Genomic DNA, 21,553 nt, shown 5'->3' with positions numbered 1-21,553 from the left:
GGAAATCCCCGCAAATCGTCTGCAGTACGGCTGCCACGTCTACCTCCTTCCCCCCCCCCCCCCCCCCAAATAGGTGAAACAGATATTTCACGGTCTTGCCAAACCCCGGCAGGGAGCAGGGGGCTGCCAAAGGTCCCATCCTGGCGGCAGGAGAGAGCGAAGAGGCCAAATCCGCCCACTGCCGTCTTTTGGGGAGAGGAAAACTGCGGAACCGGCTAAAAACCGCTTAAACAACAAACAAACAACTCTTTTCTAGCTAAACCGGGGGGAAATATTATAATACTCCTTTTTTTTTTTCCCCCTTTTCACAAAAATTAATCCATCTCCGTCTTTCTCTTCATCTACACGAGCAATGCCAAACATTTCTGCGCGTTTACCCACGAAAAAGTGATGCATGTTTTCCCTTTTTCTTTCTCTTTTTCGTTCGGCCATCCCAGAGCCGGGCGAAAATCCCAGCGCCAACCAGGACACCCGCGGGCATCTCCGTCTCTCTCCGCTCTTTGTGCCGGGCAGCAGAACAGCAGAGCCCCCCCGATCGCTCGGGTCCGTGCTAACATGGCAAAATCACACCTCTTCTTATTACTTCTTTCACTTCTTATTAAACTCCGCTCGCCCCCGTTCCGCAACTGTCACACAGAGCGTGAGTCCCTTTCTCCCTCCCTCCTGCTTTCCCGAGCCTCTTCTGCACGGAGCCCGCTGCTTTCGTGCGAGCAATAGCTATAAGCATCACATTGTTGACATTTTAATCAATGCTTCCTAGCCAGACTGACATGAATTTTACACTTCAAAACTCTCCTCCGCCAGCTAACTGATTCAAATTGTTTTATTGGTTAAACCTGTGTCACAAATTGTATGATCTATTACCACGCCATGGATAAAAAAAATAAAAATAAAAAAAAATCTCCCTTCCTTGTCTTCTCTTCCTCGGTGCTTAGCCGGCACCGGGATGGACGGGGGGGTTCCCGGGAGAAGCCGCCGGCCCTTGCGGGAGCTCAGTGCGTGCATCCCTGCAGAGGCCGCCGGGCTGCCCGCTCCCCCGGTGGCGGCGGAGCCCTTCCCCGACGGTTTCTGGGAGAAGCGGGGATGTGTGTGTGAACCCCAGCTTCGCTTTGGGCTCTGAGCCCTGCGATGGAGGAGGGTTACAAGCTGTTTTAAGGGGTGAAAGGGACGCGCAGGTCGTGCAACGTGCCTTCAACGAAGGTCCCCCCTCAGATCGAGCCTCGCAATCCGAGAGAGGCTGAAAGCACAGGCTCGGTCCGGGGCAGTCGTCAGCCAGTGCTTGCCTCTCATTTCATGGTCATTAAACAAAAAGCAAAAGTAAACTTGTTCGTTCATCTGCTCAGCTCCATTGGTCTCTTCACACTCCATAGCAGAAATTGAAGGGCTTCCTTAATTTCTGCTGTAGGGAGAGCTGAACCCCATGGGGCCTGTCCTCGTGGACAGGAGAGTGCTGGACAGTGCGTGTGACACAGCACAGCCACATCAAGGGGCCTCAGCTCGGCGGAGCTCTCCGAGGTGGGAGCAGACCGATCCGCTTCAGCGCCAGGGCAAGCAGATATACCTTTCTACTTTTTCTCCATGTAAACATGTTGGGAATTCTCACAGAGCAGTGCGACAAGGGCGCGGGATGAGGGTGATGGAGAAAGGTCAGACTGCCCAGGGGCCGGGCAGATCCTGCAGGTGGCCCCGAGGAGGGCACGTCCCACAGGGCTGCGCCAGCCACCAACGACCCCACAGACACTACGGGGGCCGGCCGGAGTCCAGCCCAGCCCGCACCCCACTGGGGGGGGCGGCCATCCCGACTTGGAAGGTGTGTCCGCACTCTTTCCCCCCCCCCCAGTAGCTGCAAAGCCGGGCTCCCGTCCTGCAACTGCCTCCACCTAGTCCCCTTCATCTTCCTATCTTCCCCCCCCCCCCCCTTCTGTTGCTGTTTGCAATAGCTGGGTCGGAGCCACCTCCTTAGAGGAGAGAAGGGAAAGTGGACAAACTTCTCCCAGAAGCTTGAGAGGGATAAGTACGAGTCCTGGCTCCTTTTCCCTCTTCCCTTTCCTATCGCGATCCTGCCCTGGAGTGGCTGGAAGAGAGGCGAAAGCAGATCTCCCTGCGAATTGCTTCGTGCAAAAGCGAACAGCAGAGAAAAGCGGCCAAGTTTAAACCACCCCATCTTATCCTTACGGCCTTTAATTACTTCCACGGCGCTTAAATATTGTAGCAGACAAGCCACAAGGAACGAGATAACCTCACTACCTTTAAGAAACTACAAAGAAAACCACCCCCAACGCGGACCCATTCCCTCCTCCCACCCCTCCACATCCCATTGAAACTTACAGCCGTGAAAGTAGTAGGCATACGAGGTATTGTTATAAACCCGTTTTTCCTAACAAAATTTAGGTGGCAAAGGAGGTTTTAAAAATAGCTTTGGGTACATTTCGCTGAGCTACTTAGTCTACAGCAAGGCCATTTTCAATATATATATTTCTTAATCGCATTTTGTTATATTAAGCAGAAAGCAGAGGGGCAGTTGGAATAGAGGTGGTCCCATCTGGAAAATCCCGGAGCTCATTTAGATCACATCACTTCGGGCTTTTGTCTCTGCTCTTTTATAACCCAGCTAGGGACAACAAAAGGGCAGAGATCTATGCGGATTTTTTTTCCAGTGGCAAAAGGACACCTCGAAAAGATGCGGCTACAATCATTACAACAGGAAGGGAAAAAGACTCAAGCAATCTTCTCCCGGCACTTTACAGGCACTTGGAGAGTTTAGGGCTCAGACACTTCGGGGGAGTTTGATACCCCTCCAACAGCTGAAAGCCAGCGAGGCAGCTGAAGGAAAGGAAGTGCGAACAGCATCATCTTTTGTCTGAGGGAGCCCTGTTAACTTCCCAATTTAATACGCTCCGAGTGATGAAAACCGAGTTGACCGTTGCCGAAGGTACGTGCAGACCCCTGCCAGCACATGCCAGGACCCCCGTCGGGGGAAGGGGCCCCACCGGCCCCCAGCACCTACCCACCCGAAACAGCACAAAAATTGCTGTTTGCGATCTTGCTTTCCTCGGAGAAGAAGCGACTCGCAGCCCGCAAGCACTGCGACGCAGCCCATCCTCACCCTCCCTAGCGCCTAAAAGCGCAAAAAAAAAAAAAAACAAAACAATTTTTGTCCTGTCTGGGGACGCGGTGGCATGAGACAATAGCTGCACCTTTAGAGGTGGGTTAATTAATCCCCAGGGTAGGGAAAGATCCCAAACGAAAGACACCTCAACTATTGATTTTACTTTCTGACGCATAGATCAAAGCGCTCTGAATGTCTTCCATTCTTTAAATATTTATACGCACATTCTTTAAATATTTAAATGAACAACAAACTTCCACGACAGTAAACCGAGGCCCCGACCAGGCTTAGGACCGACGACCCCAAACTTCCGAGGGAAACGTGATGTTATGGGACGAAGACTCATCGCGTCAGTAAATAATTCAGTTTTGCCTCTTCCAGAACCCAGTAACCTTGGGTGTCTTAGAAAGCAGCTCGTACAAACAGGCAATTAAGATGAACGCTGAGACTTTCAGAGGAGATATAATGAACCAGCTTTAATTACTATCTTGAAATTAAAAATGTAATATACAGATTTAAATTTATTTTCACCTAAATTGTGTATATGGCTTTTTTTTTCCATGCTAAGAAACTAATTGCCACCAAGCTTGCCACTGAAAAAAGTCTGAAGTACTTTCCAAACCCCGTTTCCCAACACACAGTAATAATGATACATTTATCACTACTGATGAACACCCACTGGTTTATTATTACTTTGTTGCAACTATTGCAATCAAGAGGTTTATTTATTGTTAACATTCACTTAAAGCTGAATGTTAACGACTCTTCTGAATTCGCTGAAGAGTTTAGTTATATCTCAGGAGTAGTTACGCTTCGCATTTCAGAAACGGCATAAAAGGAGAAGAAATGCTGGGTGATTTTTTTTTTTTTTAAAAGCTGCTTCTTAAGACTCTGTTTGAGAGGATTTGTCGGATTTTCAACAAAAAGTTGAAAAAGGCTTGGCACAATGCACATACTTGACTGTAGCTAAATACGTGAGTATTTTATTACAGGAGATTCATTCGTTATTGATAAGTGTCTGCAGTAACTTCCTACTATGTGGAGTTGTATTTTATGAGGAATGCACAACTTCTGGGGATTGGGAGTGTTTGGCTTTTACACTCCTGCTCTCCTTGACAGTTCACATTACCCACTTAGGGGTCTGGCTCATCACCTTCTACCTATCTCCAACCAAATGGAACGTCTTTCCCCTTCTACCACCACATCCCCCTCTCCCCCTTCTTCCTCGCCATGATTCCATCACTATGTTAAGTGACTCGTCGGGGAGGATGTTCTGCTACAAGCGCGCTTTCCCTACAGCCAGCTCTATATGGGTGGTTTTCAAGAGTTCGTATACACTGCAGTGAGCCCCTGCTCCGGGGCAGCTGACGGGCAGGAGCCGTGCAACAAGCATGCAGCCGTCGAGCAAGGGTTTGGGGGGAAGAGGGCTTTCCCCAGGGCTGCTCCCACCTGCATCCCCCCCCCCCCCCCCCCCCCCGCCTTGGCCGCAGCTCTCCGGCCCTCAAAACCCTCCGGGCGCAGTCAGTAAAAATACTAATAAAAATGCATCGTCTTCTCTCCCCACGACGTTAAACCTCGGAGCTACTGGTAGAGGCTGTTGCCGTTTCCTATCCCACCTCTTGGTGTTTCCCAGCCCCTCCCCCCCACATCAGCCCCCTCCCGGCGGGAGCGGTGGAGGCCGAGCCCCCCGAGGGGTTCCCGCTTTGGGGAGTACCCATGCCTGCACCTCGCGGCCGTTCCCTAAACCCAGCCCGAACTTCACGATCTCGAACAGAAATTTAGAAAAGACATAAGAATTATATACGTAGCTATGTGAAAGAGAAGACGACGCACATCCCCAATTAATCGCCCTTCCCCTCCACTACAGCCCAAATTTGCGGGAGACAAGGCAAGGGATCCTCCTTGGGCCCCCTTGCCCCACCATCAGGTGCCGAGCACCATCCTTCCCCTACCCCATGGCCGCACGACCCATCGCGACAAGCGACGATATCTCCTCGTTCTCAGCCCTAGGAGGTGGGTTCCCCACCTCTGTCCCTCCCAAGTTCCCCCCTCCAGTCCCAGCCCCACGGTCTTACCTGGCCGCCCGAGCTCCATGGAGGCCCCCCCCGGGCCACGCTCCGCGGAACTTTGGCTCCTGCCTCTGTCACGGCAGCTGTGCCACGGGTGGCTCAGGTCTCGGACACCTTCTAGCAGGCAAGCAGCGCCCTGCAAGCGGCATGGGAAAGCCGCCCCCTCCCCCAACGCCCCTCCCTAGCCGGGGGGGGGGGGGGGGCAGCAGTCGCCCCCACTCCGCCACCGTCGCCCCCAGGGCAGGTCCACCCCGACGGCTGCAGAGGATAGAGGGGGTGCCCCACACTTTATGAAGTGGGGCTAGAGGGGGGCAAGAGGCACCCTGGTGTGGGGGCGGGGTGGGCTCTGCTTTCCCAGATCCCCTCCCTTCCCCTAAAAAAAAATAAAAATCCCTGCGCCCCTTCTCTGCCCCTCCCACTGAAAGCCGAACACCTCTGCAACACAGGGTGCTCTGTGGGACGGCAGGAGAGTACACCCCCACCCCCCCCCCCCCAAGCAGGGCCAGAGGGGAAAGGAGAGACACAGCTACCTTCGCAGAGCCCCCAGCAAACACCCCTTCCTCCTCTCTTCCTCTTCTCACCCCCAATCACTCAACATACAGAACACGGCGGCTGCTTAAAAACACAAAGCCGGAGCCCTAATGAGTTCAATTACAATGTGGTAAACACATTTTCTCTATGCTTTAATTAAGACGGCTGTCCAATTTTAACTCATTAGTAATTCATTAAGAGAACAGCCAGTAGCTGGCTGCAAAGAGAGGAGCACCAGAGCTTATGCTGTTAGACTGCGTGCATACCCCAAGGTATCGGGGGACAGGAGAGTGTTGTGTCCCAACCCCTCCCCCCCACAGCAAAGGGGGCTCCCGGCCTCCAGAGCGGAGTCACCAGTTGTCCCGCTGCTGTGTCCTTCACCCATCAAGGATAAAGACTCTGAAGGAGCCAGGCTGGGGAAGAGGAGAGGAGGCCTGGGGGGGTTTGTCCACATGCGTGCCCCCTTGATCTTCTTTGCTGGGAGAAGGGTGACAAGCTTATGGGGTGGGGGTGGGGGTGGGGGTGGGGCACAGCCAGGGCTCCTGCGGCCCCCTTGGGCCGGGATGGCCCCAAACCCAGCACTGGGAAAGCTTTGCACACCGCATTGCGCTCCCAAAAGAGACGCTTCAGTGCCCACAAAGCCTGTGTTGTTATTATTTTAATTTTAATAAACCTTTTTTCCTTTCTCTTTTTCTTCCTTTTTCATCTTTTATTTATTTTATATATATATATGTATATATATTAAACAGAAAAAGTCTTTGAAATGTATCTGGGCCAAGAAACAGGTCAAATTTACCTGGGCACCAAATTCGCTTTGGTGCATGCGTGAAGCCAGGGGTCCGCTGGGCAGGATCCTGCCCCTGCTCCCCACGGAGCTGGAGGGGTGCAAGGGGCTGAGGGGTCTTCAGGTGCTGGGTGGCTCCCCCAAGCCCCCCCTCAAGCCCTCATGCCAAAGCCCTCCCTGCCAGGCTGCTGCTCGCCTTTGTGCTGCGCTTTGGCGCAAAACCGAAACGGGTTGTGTGTGTGTGTGTGTGAATTTCCCTGTGTTTTGCCCTGAAGGTCCCGAGGAGCTCGGGACCCTCAGAGTCCCAGGTGGTCCCCGTGGACCTGTCCCTATCCCTGGGCTGGGGGCGGCGATGCCAGGATTTTGGATTTCCATGGAGGTCTGAAGCACTTTTGCTCCAAAATACAATGCCTGGGGGTGGCTCTGAGGGGGTATGGGCTGGGCAAGACCCCCCTTTCTCCCAAATCCCCAAACTAGTATTTTTATTATTTACGTTAGTAGCGTTGTTACCATTTTATCAAAGCTCCATCACACTGGGGGTTGCAATTATTTCTTTGGACCGACTGAAAGTTTATTTATTTATTTGGCAACTATTTGACGTTCTAAATCTGAAGATGCAAACAGGATTTAGCAGATTGGAGCCGGCTTGGTCCAGTCCCCCAGGCTTACTGTGAGTTCAGAGAAAAGCACCTCTAGGTGCTTCAGAGAATGCCACAGAAAAGTGCCAAAAACCTTTCAGAAATTTCAAGAAGTTATTTTCTGGCCATGGCCTGATTTCTGGCCTGATTTTTCGTCCCCCACAGTTTGGTTGAACCCCCCAGCCTGGCAGGGCTGCAGGTGGGCACACGCTGCCTCTGCTCTCTCCACACCCAAATTCAGGTGCAGTAAGAGGGGGGCTTCAAACTCCAGACCTGAGTTGTAAACAACCAAATCCCTTCTGAAGGAGCCTCTAGGCAGATCTCTCAAGAAGAAACTCTTAATAAGGGTCTCCTTCTTTGAGTAGATTTTGAGCAGTTATCTAAGACATATTTTTTATATTTTTCCCAAATAGCAGGTCCTCTCCTGGAGTTTTAATTTTCTTTTGGCTTCAGGCTTATAAAATTGGATTGTCTGGAATTAGGATATTTGGATATTGTTTCTCTTGATGTCAAAGGATTTTATTTTATTTTTATTCCCCCCCCCCAAGAGAATATGACAAACTCAGGATCAGGTCCTAGGGGAAGGCAAGACTGTGGGCTCCCTACCCAGGGCTCACAAGCAGCATCATTTAACCTGTTGCCCTGTTGTTGTTGTTACCTCCTTTGTATTTCTTGATCATAAAAGTACTGTCCCAAAAGCTGAAAGAATACTTTTTAGCTATTTCCAGAAGCATCCCCCACTCCTTTGTCTTGACTAACAAAGACTTCTGGACACACAAGGGAGAGTTTCTCTCTAGAGTCTCCTGGTATAAATCTAAAAATCATCTTGAAGCCAGTGGGCTACAATTTATTTTATTACCCCAGTGTTAATCAAATACAGGTACATAAAGACTGTTGGGACAATTAATCTGAATTAATTTCTAAAGTGAATTAAATTAAATTGAATGAAGACCACCTGAATTCTGAATAAGAACACCCTTCACAGGGGTTTCACGGAGTTTAATCCACTTTTAAATTCTCACCTTCAGCTAATTTGGGTTATTTTCCTGCACGTAGGTAAAATCTTAAAGGTAAACGTGGCTCATGGGAATTCTTCTGGATTTACCCAGGTGTAATTTAGAACAAAACATATCCTCTAATTTTCTTTGACCATGGTACAGAAATGATGCAAAAATAAAGGGGCTACACATTGTGCTGCTGCGTGAAGCCAAACTTTATAAAGGAAACCTTTTCCCAAAATGTTTTGGATGTTTTACCTTTTCCTCTCAGCCTGTACCTCTGTGTGTATAACTGCAGGTACATGTGTATGTACACCCACAGACATGCAGGCAGGCTGTAGATGTGTATACCCTACAACTGTTTTCTTTCACCTGAGGCTCCCATTGAAGTAAGTGAGGTTGGGAGCTGAAAGAACAGTGGGATCAGCCGGTCACAAGGAAGGTTCACTGTAGGTTCAGAGCTGAAATAGGATGACAAATCCTAAATTCACGGCCACTCAGGGCCCAGCAATTTAGGACAAATTTATAAAGGAAAGGCTTTCTTTCAAAGACCAAAGCCCCTTCTTCTGGGTAAGGAAGTTTCACTGGTTTTATAAAGGTTGTAAGTGCAATTTTCAAGCAATGTTGTAATATTATTGCTATACTGCTGCTCTCCTTTTAATGATGCCTGGTGAGTTAGGGAGAGGGACCGGAGATAACACAGGAACATTTTATTTCTCTCCTTTAAAGCCATTTCAAACAGTGTAATTTCTATCTCAGCATGTCAAGCAAGTGCACCATGCAATAGGTCTCTTTGAAAACTTATTTTAAAGAGAGTGGAAATTACTTTTCCTTCAGAAATCAGTAGGATGGGACTCATGGGCTAAAGATCTCTACACAGCTTTTCTTAACCAACACTGCAAGTGACTTTTGGGGGTTCTGAAGTCAGGTTCTCCAGGTCAGCGATGATCAGATCAGTCTGCTCTAAGCATTTGTGCTAGAAGTCACAGATTCTCATGCCAGGAGCCATGGACCAAGCAAATGGAAATGCTTTTGGGCAGTGGCTCAGGTTGCAGTGGAGAAATCTGCCGTTTTTTCTACCTGGAGTTCTCTGTTTCGGTCTGAAATAGAATCTCTGAAATAATTCCTTAAATAACCATATTTGTAGGGTAAGGTATAGTGGTGTGATCATGTCAGAGAACACCCAGCATCCTGGAATTTTAAGTCTTCAGTTCAATGAATTACTGCATGACCTTGCAGAGAGCCATTTATAGACCAACATTTTAAATCATAGAATCATAGAATGGCCTGGGTTGAAAAGGACCTTAAAGGTCATCTAGTTTCACCCCCCCTGCTCTGGGCAGGGTTGCCAACCACTAGAGCAGGCTGCCCAGAGCCGCATCCAGCCTGGCCTTGAATGCTTCCAGGGATGGGGCATCCACAACCTCTCTGGGCAACCTGTTCCAGTGCCTCACCACCCTCTGAGTGAAAAACTTTCTCCTAATTTCTAACCTAAATCTCCCCTGTCTTAGTTTAAAACCATTCCCCCTTGTCCTATCACTACCAACACATGTAAACACAGGCGCTTCCCCTCCTGTTTATACGCTCCCTTCAAGTACTGGAAGGCCGCAATGAGGTCTCCCTGGAGCCTTCTCTTCTCCAAGCTAAACAAACTCAGTTCCCTCAACCTTTCTGCATAGGAGAGGTGCTCCAGCCCTCTGATCACCTTTGTGGCCCTCCTCTGGACCCGTTCCAAGAGCTCCACATCCTTCTTGTGCTGGGGGCCCCAGGCCTGCACGCAGTATTCCAGGTGGGGTCTCACAAGAGCAGAGTAGAGGGAGACGATCACCTCCCTCTCCCTGCTGGCCACCCCTTTTTTAATGCAGCCCAGGACATAGTTGGCCTTCGGGGCTGCAAGCGCGCACTACTGGCTCATGTCCAGATTAATAAGGGTGCCCTGTGAGTAATCTGTTTTGCTGCCCATCTGTCCAGATTGAGTATTTCCAAAAATCAATATACTTTGAATTGATAATTCTCAGATGAGATACCTAAGTTTGAAAAATATGACCAGCTACTTATTAGTCAAAACCCAAGCCAAAAGCCCCTGTGACACTAGAAGTCAGTCAATAATATATATCTATCTCAGTCTCTACCATTAATTCAGCCAAGTAGATCCTATGCACTTACCTATTGGAACAATCCAATTTCAGGGTTGTGGCTGTAAGATCAATCTACCTTCTGATCTGTTCCCTTCATACATTTGGAAACATTTAAAGGAAAACACTCCTACCAATTTCTTTGTGAAATTTAGGCACCTATCATCTACCCATCAGAGAGTCAATCACCATAACGGACACAGGAGATTTTCAAAGCAGGCTGCAGCATATTTTATGGCACCTACACCTGTTTCTCCAACTCGACTTGAAATTTTCATTAAAAGAGAAATATTTTTGACTTATGCTATCCTGTCCCTCCACTTCAGGCAGTTCACAAATGCTATATTGGTGATGAAATATGTGGTTGGATTATATATGGAATAACTTGACATACGTAATTTTAACAGTACATTATTAACTGTAACTCAAGCACTTATCTGCCTTGCCATTCAGATGACATGGAGTTCATTTAGATTAGTCTAGCCACTGATTCACATTCAATATCACAAAAAAGGCTATCTGAGAGCACTTGGAAATACTGAATTCATAGGAATGAAGATTTCTTTAAAGTCATACAATTTCCAAGTCCAGTTATCACTGTACACTCTTTTGGTATTACTGCTGTTACTCCTATGATCTGACTTGCTGCTATTATTTATTTTACTGTTGTTATTAACACTCCAGTCTTTAGATGGACTGTGCTTACACATCCACCCAATTTACCTCACTGCTGTAATCACTTTCAAGCAGCCCCCGTTCCTGCTCCCTCAGGAACCACTGTGTGGCTTTGATCTCTTTCACTGTGGGATCCCTGTTTTCACCCTTCCTATATACTCAAGGTTTACATTTTTTTCATAGAGAGAACTCTTGAGGAGCCTGGTGTGAAACAGAAAGATGGTTGCTCATGATACATCAGATATGCTGCTCCCATTTCTTGTAGTGATTACTAGCAAAAAAAAAAAAAGAACAAAGCTCCCCTTTCTACTGCCCAGGGCTGAGATCATCTACTTATTTGGTGTTAATAGTGAGTCCAATAAATGGAAGTCCACATTTTTCAACCTACCTGCAGTAATAACTTCTCTTTAGACCATACGAGAAAAGCCAACAGAGATAGCTTTTGATAGGTAAATGTGGAAGTGTCAACAGGAAGGTTTTCCCCCTCTCCTCCTGTCTATCAACTCAGATATATCTTAATGGATTTCCCCATGCGTGTGCTACAGATTCAGGACAGCACTTATGTCACAGCCCTCTAAACTGCAGTTAGATGTGACATCTTTCAAGAAACAAAATAGGGAATGTGATGGGGTAGAAGGTGCGATGATATTCAACTGAAGTACTCCCAAATTAGGCTCCTGGTTAAATTTGCCTGGGTGAATGCCCAGTGGGGATGCCTGGGCACCTTACCTACAACCTCTGTCCTCTTGCATCTGCCCTTCTTCCTGAGAATTCACGTTCCATATGTTAGAGCCCAGAGATTTCAACCCTTTCTCAGAGCCATCTCTGTTCCTCAGTGTCTCATTGCTACCCCTAAAATAGCCCCTGTTCCTCCATGTCTGAGACTTTCCCAGCTCCATGGATGTCCCTTCTGCCTGGTGTTCCCACCACCTCCCACCTGGGGTTAGGACCACTCACAGAAGCCTTGCTACCACCGTGCCAAATCACATCTATTTCCACCTTGCTGTTTCTTTTGTTGCTGTCAACCCAGTAATTATCATTTAGGCATTTCCAGAACCCAGGACTTTGGTGGCAAGGAGCCATGATCTTTCACCAGTGGTAGAACCAGTTTAATTCCCATCTTCATTTTCTCTTCTCTTGCTTCACCCCCTACCTCTTATTCCACTCCTCCGCTACAGTTTAGCCTCCGTTTATCTGTGATAGAACATCTGCAGGTACATCCTCCAATGCAGAATAGTGGAAAGCTCCAGAGCAAACAAAATTTTCTACTTTCATAAGTTGAGAGTTCCTCATCACAATAGAGAAATGCAGGGAAGAGTCTTAAAAATGCCTTCAGCTGCTCTTGACAGCAGATCCTGACAAGGATCTGTCCCTAACTTGTCCCCATGAGGAAGTTTGTACCTTAAATAAAACCTTCTATTTCACAGGAGTGCTAAGATACATTGTTGAGCTGATGTTTAGATATCAAGCAAGCACATAACTGTTAGAAATGGCTCAGTCTTCAAAATAGGATTAAATAAAAAAAATAGGATTTATTAAAAGAATAGAGGTAAGCAAACAGCACTGGGTGCACCAGGAGTCTCCGCTCCACCAGGACGCACACCAGTTACATCAAGCAGCTGATTTTTATGCTCCTAGACTAATACATATTCATTACTACTTCTAAAAAAACCAGGTTATTATAATTAGCTTCCGGGGTCCAGTCCCTCCTACTGGAGCATGCGCATCAGTCTCCGGTGGTCCCTCTGGGGGTCTCTAGGGGTCTTTCATGCTGAAGGCTCGTAGTCTTCCTCTCCAAGTTTTTTTCTTGTCCTTCCCCTTTGTACTCCCTTGGCACCGTCCCAAGTTTATAGAACATTCCTTGCAGGTCTTGTCTCCCAGCCGTCCTTCAGCTTCTTTTTTCTTCTTCTTAATTTCTTGGCCACCTGGCCAGATATCAGAGGCTTGCATAGTATCCCATAACAGTCACTAGTTGTTATCAGTTGTTCTGAAACCCCCAGACATCAAAGACTTCATACAAACACAAATAGCTTTCTTTTTGACACTTCAGTAATTAAAACATTCTTCACCAGCCATTCACAGGGACAGTCACACCTATAGCAGTGTTAAATTAATCTCAAAGAAGACAGAAAAAAGGCTGTAACTGTTAGAAATAGAAGTTCAGAATAACAAAAGTAAACAGGTTCATAAATTTGAGGAGTATTTTCTGAAGACTTGATAAATTGACTAGAATGACGGGGGAGACTGGGACACACTGCATCTGTGGTTCAAGAATTAAATTGCCAGTGCAGGACCCAGAGGTAGACAGGACACGAATTGTTAAAACATTCCTAACATAACTAATTTCAAAGGAGTACCATTACAGATAAGTTTGGCCCAGAAATTAGTGTTTCCCATCTGCTTTTGTTCCTGATTATTAATTAATTGTTATGTAATTAATTGATTTGGGTTGAGAACTGGCTGACCGGCCGAGCTCAGAGGGTGGTGATCGGCAGCGCAGAGTCTGGCTGGAGACCTGTGACTAGCGGTGTTCCCCAGGGCTCAGTGCTGGGTCCGGTCTTGTTCAACATCTTCATTGACGACCTTGATGAGAGAATAGTGTCTGCCCTCAGCAAGTACACCGGTGATACAAAGCTGGGAGGAGTAGCTGACATGCCAGAAGGCTGTGCTGCCATTCAGCGAGACCTGGACTGGCTGGAGAGATGGGCAGGAAGAAACCAAATGAAGTTTAACAAGAGCAAGTGTAGAGTCCTGCACCTGGGAAGGAACAACCCGAAGTATTGATATAGTATAAACTCACTTTAGGATAGAATAAAACTTGTGGAATGATATTGTATAAACTCACTTTAGGATAGAATAGAACTTGTGGTTAAAAGTTAGCAAGAAATTTCGGCTATGATCTTTAAATCAACCCCTAGAGGAAAAATGGAATGGACTGTATCAAGTGTTGCTGACAACTCACACTGCTATCAAGATTAGAGAACAAGCTGCTTGGATCCACTATTCCCGAGTGAAGAAGGCTCCAGGAGCTCCTTGGAAAGTAACACTAGGTGACAATGAACTGAAACTAAAGCTTAGTCGAACAAGATGAGGACATTATGGTCGGGAGTATTTGGTAATATGGTTGGCAGAAAATTTGTTCCTAGAATTGTTTTGTTTTTATGGCTTATCGTTGTAATTGTGATTCAAGAAGGTGCCTCTGTGATAATAGAGAATGGTGGGTGGCCTTGAACTAAAGCCGTAATAACAGAGGATAAGAACTTTAACGGAAAGTTAGCAGTTATGGTCATCTGGTGAACAAATGGTAACTATTTACATAAACCATCAGAATGGCAAAAATTAGGAGAAGTATGGACACAAGATAATGTATCTTTAGCTCTTAGTTGTATGCAAGCACAGTTATGGTTGCAGGCAACGGCTGCCTTGATCATTAGGGAAGGAAGTGAAGACATTTTTTCCAGCTGAAGTCCAAAAGGCAATTTGTGACAATGCCAATGATTTTGAGAAGAAGTTCCAGTCCTTGTGGACCCTGGTAAATTGTACTTATGATCCCATTGTTAACATGGCTACTGCCTTCGTGCTTACTATACGGATGGAGAATGGGAAATGGCAGTCTGTAAATCTAGAATCATGTGTTACCGGGGAACAACGAGGATTTATTTGTGAAAGCAATACAATTGAGGCTCAGGATGTATGTTTTGACACGGAGCAAGGTATCTGTCACTTTGAAATTCATCCAAATACTAGCCAAAAGACTGTGCTTGTATATGTTGGTCAAGGCTGTGTGTGCTTAAGAACTGCTTGTGATTTTGTAGATGTAGATAAGGAGAACATAACTCTCCATAGCAAACATCATTCTAATTTCTGTATTTGTAACTTTGTTAGAATCGTCGGGTGTGATATTCTATATTTGGCACCAGTGGTATCCCACCAGCTGATCAAGTCTAACAACACAATGTATCATAAGTTACTACCTACACCTATTGGGATGAACCTCACACTAGTGAAGCAACTAGTTAAAAAAAAAAAAACAAGACACAAGTCACAACTGGTGGGATACACTTTTTGGATGGTCGCCAACTGTAACTGGGATTTTGAACACATTGAGTCACCCAATTATTGTTTAATTGATATTAGTTGGTATAAGTTTAATATTGTCTTTTGTATTACTTGTTTGGAATTGGAAATTGTTACAACGAATGTCCATGTTAGCCTCCTTGACAAATGTGCATGGCAAGGTATTGAGGGGTACATATCATAAAGACTGGGAAGAAAATTTCCTTATTAAGTAAAAGAATTTACTAGATTTTCCAGAAAAGGGGGGAATGATATTGTATAAACTCACTTTAGGATAGAATAGAACTTGTGGAATGATATTGTATAAACTCACTTTAGGATAGAATAGAACTTGTGGTTAAAAGTTAGCAAGGACAAAGTAAACAACATCTTGTTATCTGTAGACCTTCTGTTATGTTTAAGCATTTTGTTATTTGAAAACATCCCGTTATCCGTTAACCTTCAGTCAGGCTGAGACTTGAGATAACTTGAGTCAACGGTCTGTTATGTCTTGTTAACTGAGACATCCTGTTATCTGCCGACCCTTAGTTAAACCGAAAGACAACTCAGCATTTTTACAGCTTGGAAAACAACTGATTAAGCAAAGGTGAAAAGTGCATTACGAGGAAGACCTACGGCCTTCCTCCCAAAGACCACTGCCCACATTTTGAAGACCCCGACCCACAATTCTTGGAAGGCTTTGCGCAAGCGCAAGGACTGATAAGCTAATTAGCATACGAAGCGAGAGTAGGCAGGGTTAGGTAATGAATATGTATAGGCGCTAATAGAATATTCATTGTTTCACTGTATAAATACGAGATAGTTTGTCATTTCGAACATGCACAATAGGCGGAAGGATCCCCCGTGCATCCAGCGCTGCAATAAAGAATATACCACTTAAAGAAATTTCGGCTATGATCTTTAAATCAGTATCAGTACAGGCTGGGGGACGACCTGCTGGAGAGGAGCTCTGAGGAGAAGGACCTGGGGGTCCTGGTGGACGACAGGTTGACCATGAGCCAGCAGTGTGCCCTGGTGGCCAAGAAGGCCAATGGGATCCTGGTGTGCATTAAAAGGAGCGTGGCCAGCAGGTCAAGGGAGGTGATCCTCCCCCTCTACTCTGCCCTGGTCAGGCCTCACCTGGAGTACTGTGTCCAGTTCTGGGCTCCCTGATACAAGAAAGACGGGGATCTCCTGGAAAGAGTCCAGCGGAGGGCCACAAAGATGATACGGGGCCTGGAGCATCTTCCCTATGAAGAAAGGCTGAGAGACCTGGGTCTGTTCAGCCTGGAGAAGAGAAGACTGAGAGGGGATCTCCTCAATGTATATAAATATCTGAGGGGTGGGGGACAGAAGGATGTAGCCAACCTCTTCTCAGTGGTTTGTGGGGATAGGACAAGGGGCAATGGCTGCAAGTTAGAGCAAAGGAAGTTCTGCACTGACATGCGAAAGACCTTCTTCACGGTGAGAGTGACGGAGTACTGGAACAGGCTGCCCAGGGAGGTTGTAGACTCTCCTTCTCTGGAGATATTCAAGGCCCGTCTGGATGCCTACCTGGGCAGCCTGCTCTAGGGAACCTGCTTTGGCAGGGGGGTTGTACCCCATGATCTCTTGAGGTCCCTTCCAATCCCTACAGTTCTGTGATTCTGTAATAAACACGGACACCAGCTTTGACAGCTCTGCAGCAGTAGGAACATGAAGAGAGTACGGAATGAATTTCCTGGTGTTATTTTAAAACCACAGCCCAATTCCCAGGAAAAATCAATGGCAGCCACTCCAGAGAAGATGAAGAGATGGGTTTTGAAGAAGTACCTTCAAGCCAGTTGTAGTCCTGCTGCTTTTTGTATCACAAGACATTTTCCTTTGAGCCTGGCCTTGGCTGGTTACTGTAGAGCTGTCTGTTTTCATAGTTCCAGCCCCAAACTGGTTGAAATCTTAGGCCAGAGTTGTGGTATACACCAAACCTGCAAGACATCCCAATTCAAATCCTTTTGTTATTAGCAATCATGCATGATCTTGTGTAAGCTATGCAAGTAAATTCTTCTCTTCTAGTATTAAATGCCCAAGTTCTTCCCACAGTACACCTAAGTGCCATCATTTCATGACTGCATGGCAGGAGGAAGCAGCTCTGGAGTCTAGATCTCTGCTAGACTAGAAAGCTTGAACTTAAGGTGGCTAAATTTGGGAGATACAGATTCACCCATAGGACAAATTCTCATAGAAATCATTTAGAAATTGGATAAAAATATTTTGGAGGCTCAGTGCCTTAATTTCATTGTACTTCAGTTTGCACTAAGTGCACTAACAAGTGGGTAAGTAAATAATCATGATCATGAATAAGTGGAAAAGTGCAATAAAAGTTGCTGGGATAAAAAGTTGCACTGGGATACAGTGAGGTTGCAGATGGCTGGACAATGGGCTCTGCTCTTATCCCATGAATTCCTGCCTCAGGAATTAAAATCAAAATAATACACAGCATTGTGAGACCCACCCTGCTGTTTCCTTCTCTCAAATCTGCCAAGTGCCACTTCTCCTGCAGACAAGGCAGATGTTTGTGTGCTCTGGGGAGCCAAGACAGGCAAGTGCTGGTCCCATGGGGACAAACTCAGGATCACCTGGACATGCAATTGGCCTCTGCTTGCTTGAGGAGGAGGCACTTTCCCAGACCTCATTATCTGAAGAAACATTATAAAGGCATTCCTTTGGCCAAGGTTTAAGAAGGTCCAAGTTGGAGCATCTACTTGGCTTATTTATATTTCCTGCAGGCAAAGGAAAGGAAAGACCATTAGCAGCTCTTCTTGTCTTTTAACATTGGATCTAAACACCCATATCTCCAGAAGGTTTCACAGCAGTAGGAAAAACCCCAAGTTTGTAAGGTCTCCAGCCATTTATTACTTTTTTCCATCATGATTACCTTGGCTCCAGAAAGTTTTAATACTGTTCAAAATTCAGTCCAGTTTTATTGACATCTCTAGCTTTGACAAACAGTTAAACTGAAGCAGATGGCATGAATTTCAGTCAATCAATACTAATTTAAAACTGGACACCCATATGTAAGCATACTCTCATTGGCAATGAGTGAGGAGGCTGAACAATCAATCCACAGTTGTATTTAAACTCAGCAACTGTGTTTTCAAAAACCCATGCATAAGGTAAAATTGAATGGTTGAATAAGGCAACATGTGATTTCTGTTATGTTACTATTAATAATCAATAATTCACTTAATAACGCAGCAAGAGCCTAATCCAAAGCCCACTGATGTCAATAGATTTCTTTGCAGTGCACTCGGTAGCACCAGAACAGACAAAGGACCAGATTTTTCATGGTGTTTAAGCTCTGACCTCCTATACTGAACTCGAACACCTTTACGAAGCTGTGCTGCTGCTCATGGCCCCTCAGCTCTGTACTGGGTCTGGTTGGGATGTTAACTTTCCCTGCAGCAGCCCATACAGTGCTGTGCTCTGCACTTGTAGCTGGAACAGCAGTGGGATCACACCAGTGTTGTGTCTGCTGCTGAGCAGTGCTGGCACAGCATCAGGACTCTTTCTAACCCTCCTAGGGGGTGGGCAAAAAAAGTGAGAAGAGAAACATCGCCAGGGCAGATGATCTAAACCATCCAAAGGGATATTCCATACCATGTGATGTCACACTCAGCAATAAAAGGTGGAAAAAGGAAGAAGAGGGGAGGGGTGGGCTGTCATTGTGAAAATGTCAGTCCTCCTCCCGATCACCAGCTACGTGCGTTGAGGCCCTGCTTCAAGGACGTGGTCAAGTATCAGTCATTTGTGGGAAGTAGAGAGTAATTTCTTTCCTCTGCACGTCCACATAGCTTTTATTTATTTATTTATTTTCCTTTTCCCCCTCCCTTTTCTTTCCTTTTTTTTCCCCTTTAGTTAAATTGTTTAGTTAATAATAATCTTTCCTTAATAATAATTATTTTTTCCCTTTAATTAAATTATCCTTATCTCAGTCCGTGAGTTGTTCTTTACTTTACTTCTTCCCCTCCTCATCTAAGGAGGGGGAGTGAGAGAGCAGTTGTGGTGTTTAGCTGCCTAGCTTGGTAAAACCACTACAAGCTCACAACAAGGCAACGAAGTGATGGCAGCAAAATGTTTGGTGACTTACAGAGAGCGGGCTGAGAGTAGTCTCCATGTAAGAGACTCAGAGAGAGATTCAGTGCCACAGATTTAAATTTTGGATTTACAGCAACAGATTGAATATGCCTACCCATTCAAATATATATTTACACCCTATATGTATGAATTGTGTTTATTTTACTGTACTCCTACATAACATGCAGATCGTATGAATTATTGATAGCTATCATGCAGTGTATGCATCCCCATTGTAGGCTCTGGCTGTGTGCTACCAGGGGCTGATGTGTAAAAGACAAGAAGATCCAGGAAATGCCAAGCTGATAAGTTTATTTAAAACTTTCTCTGGCCTTTTCCTGGCTGCTGTTAGCATCTTTAAGGTAGCTTCTGAGAAGTCCTGTGGCAGCCAGACACCCAGGACCAGGGCAGCTGGACCTTCAAGCAAATAGTATTGTTATTATTACTGTTTTACCTCCCTAATTAACCAGTTGGGCACTTGCCAGCTCTTTATATCTATATTATAAGGGTTGTTTCCATTGAGTTTAGGCAGACAGTCTTACTTTAAGATTTCTATTGATCAGCTGCCATTCTCACGTGGTTAAAGCACTCCTCTAGGGGAACTCTCTCATGTTTTAAGCGCACACAGTTACTCTTGTTAGAAATGGCTCAGGATTCAAATTAGGATTGAATAAAAAAATAGGATTTATTAAAAGAATAGAGGTAAGCAAACAGCGCTGGGTGCACCGGGAGTCTCCGCTCCACCAGGACGCACACCAGTTACATCAAGCAGCTGATTTTTATGCTCCTAGACTAATACATATTCATTACTACTTCAAAAAAAAAACAGGTTATTATAATTAGCTCCGGGGTCCAGTCCCTCCTACTGGAGCATGTGCATCAGTCTCTTCTGGGGGTCTCTAGGGGTCTTTCATGCTGAAGGCTCGTAGTCTTCCTCTCCAAGTTTTTTTCTTGTCCTTCCCCTTTGTACTCCCTTGGCACCGTCCCAAGTTTATAGAACATTCCTTGCAGGTCTTGTCTCCCAGCCGTCCTTCAGCTTCTTTTTTTCTTCTTCTTAATCTCTTGGCCACCTGGCCAGATATCAGAGGCTTGCATAGTATCCCATAACAGTCACTAGTTGTTATCAGTTGTTCTGAAACCCCCAGACATCAAAGACTTCATACAAACACAAATAGCTTTCTTTTTGACACTTCAGTAATTAAAACATTCTTCACCAGCCATTCACAGGGACAGTCACACCTATAGCAGTGTTAAATTAATCTCAAAGAAGACAGAAAAAAGGCTGTAACTGTTAGAAATAGAAGTTCAGAATAACAAAAGTAAACAGGTTCATAAATTTGAGGAGTATTTTCTGAAGACGTGATAAATTGACTAGAATGAGGGGGAGACTGGGACACACTGCATCTGTAGTTCAAGAATTAAATTGCCAGTGCAGGGCCCAGAGGCAGACAGGACTGTTCTTTATGGACACGAACTGTTAAAACATTCCTCACACTCTCATGACTGGCTTGTAAACAGGTTTTAATGGGGCTATTAGTGTAAAAGTACAGGAAACTTTCAAAACCAGCCTTTTAAATATTAATGAAGATGTTTAATCTGGTGCTTAATCACCACTGTTTGCATATTAGGGGGACGGGATGCAGCAGTGCTTCACTGTTAGCTATCAACAGGGCATTAATAAACACTTTTAGACCCGTGTTTAATGCATGAGTGACAGCCAAACTTTTAACAAAGCAATCCCTGGTTTTTGCAGAAGAGCCCCCCAAAATGGGTGTCCAAGGAGGGCACTAGCTCCCATAAGAGGAATTTGGGGACTGGGCTCTGCTCTTGCCTGTGCTGAGTGGGGCTGGGTCCATACCTCCTGCTCTGCTGCAACAACCACATGCTCCTGAGCCTGACCGACCATACAGGGACATCAGGGTGGACATCCCCACCCGAACATGAGGTCCTGAATCCCAGAGGGATCACCTGAAGGTGCGGATGTGCTGTGTTCTGTGGCTGTCCCCTACCACAGCTGGATGGACCCTACTCATAGTGATGGGTTGGTTCATTCAATCCTTTTATTCTTTCCATCAAAGCTCTGACCCAGACTATCAGCCAATTCACTGACTGAATTGCTGCAGGAGCATCAGAGACCTTATGTTTAACTGATTTAACCTGTGCTTTTGTCCCAGTGTACCATTCTTCATGATGGCCTTTCCTGGCTGTGCATGTGGTTATACCCATTCCCTCTCTGTTATGATCTGCCCCAGGAGCTCTAGGAGGAGTGAGCTAAACAGAATTTCAGCCCAACCTCTGTGTTGCTTTGGGGGTGGATTTTAGCCATTTCTTTGGTAATTTTTGTAATACATTTTTTATTTTCATTTAAAAAGTAAAGGTGGAAAGGATAGCATTACCCCAGTGGGAGAGACTTCATGCAATTTAAAACATGTACATTATTTAATC

The 21,553-nt window shown here is 45.8% G+C and overlaps 2 protein-coding genes across 5 annotated transcripts in view; one reads left to right on the top strand and one right to left on the bottom strand.

The window, feature by feature from the left end:
- The window catches only part of LOC113842240 (SKI family transcriptional corepressor 2), a 44,637-nt gene extending 38,875 nt beyond the window's left edge, over positions 1-5,762 (bottom strand). For 2 of the 4 annotated variants that reach the window (XM_072030511.1, XM_072030512.1), the window contains exon 1: positions 5,185-5,580. The gene's annotated coding sequence lies outside the window, so the exon portion shown is untranslated. Of the gene's footprint in view, positions 1-5,184; positions 5,581-5,708 lie in introns of those variants that run through there. The other 2 variants (XM_038169667.2, XM_038169668.2) reach the window with 2 other exon arrangements.
- Positions 1-21,553, top strand: part of LOC119712996 (immediate early response 3-interacting protein 1) — a 349,750-nt gene that overhangs the window by 67,578 nt on the left and 260,619 nt on the right. The window lies entirely within an intron of this gene.

This window comes from Anas platyrhynchos, chromosome W (assembly GCF_047663525.1).
Source record: "Anas platyrhynchos isolate ZD024472 breed Pekin duck chromosome W, IASCAAS_PekinDuck_T2T, whole genome shotgun sequence".
NCBI lineage: Eukaryota > Metazoa > Chordata > Aves > Anseriformes > Anatidae > Anas > Anas platyrhynchos.
Note: the sequence above shows the minus strand (reverse complement) of the source record. Positions and strands in the feature narration are given on the sequence as shown.